The sequence below is a fragment of the Penaeus monodon genome, chromosome 15 (assembly GCF_015228065.2).
Source record: "Penaeus monodon isolate SGIC_2016 chromosome 15, NSTDA_Pmon_1, whole genome shotgun sequence".
NCBI lineage: Eukaryota > Metazoa > Arthropoda > Malacostraca > Decapoda > Penaeidae > Penaeus > Penaeus monodon.
Window position 1 is genome coordinate 14553613 of NC_051400.1, and position 570 is coordinate 14554182.

Sequence of the window (570 nt, forward strand, 5' to 3'; positions counted from 1 at the left end):
GCACACACACCTACTTCTGTACAGAATGATTAGGAGGCACCCATCCAGAAGTGCTCCTCAATTATATACAACACAGAAATCCATACCTTATTTTGATATATTCCCAAGTTGAATACCCAGCTTTCGGTAGAGAATCTGTTGTTAAAGTTACTTTGCTTCGTTTGGTTTCTGATTAATTCTATTTGATAATAATCGTGTAAGACACGGGTTATATCCAATACGTTTGTAACTTCTTCTTGTCACACTGCCTACTAGTCGGAAAAGACCAACTGCTGCTACGCCTCACACGTTTTCGTTCGCATACTATAGGAAAAAAAAAGATTTGTTTTCTTATCGCTTCTTATGGGTTATTTAGTTAACTTAGCTGGTTCTTTGAAAATACTATGCGTTTCATAGTTAAATGGAGTATACTGCAATAATATATATTTTTATATGAATATGGCAAACCTATTCAGGTTTCAGGATTAAGTGTGAAATAAAAGGAAAAGAGACCGAATTGAAGTCTCCAAACATTGCCAGATTTTCCAGCACGTTCAACAAGAAGATACAGGTAATTCTAGATACAGAGCG

At 35.8% G+C, this 570-nt stretch overlaps 1 protein-coding gene across 1 annotated transcript in view; it reads right to left on the bottom strand.

The window, feature by feature from the left end:
- The window catches only part of LOC119581763, a gene marked incomplete at its 3' end in the record, with an annotated part of 38490 nt that extends 38246 nt beyond the window's left edge, over nucleotides 1–244 (bottom strand). The window contains 1 exon segment of the mRNA XM_037929897.1: nucleotides 87–244.
- Nucleotides 245–570: the final 326 nt, after the last annotated feature.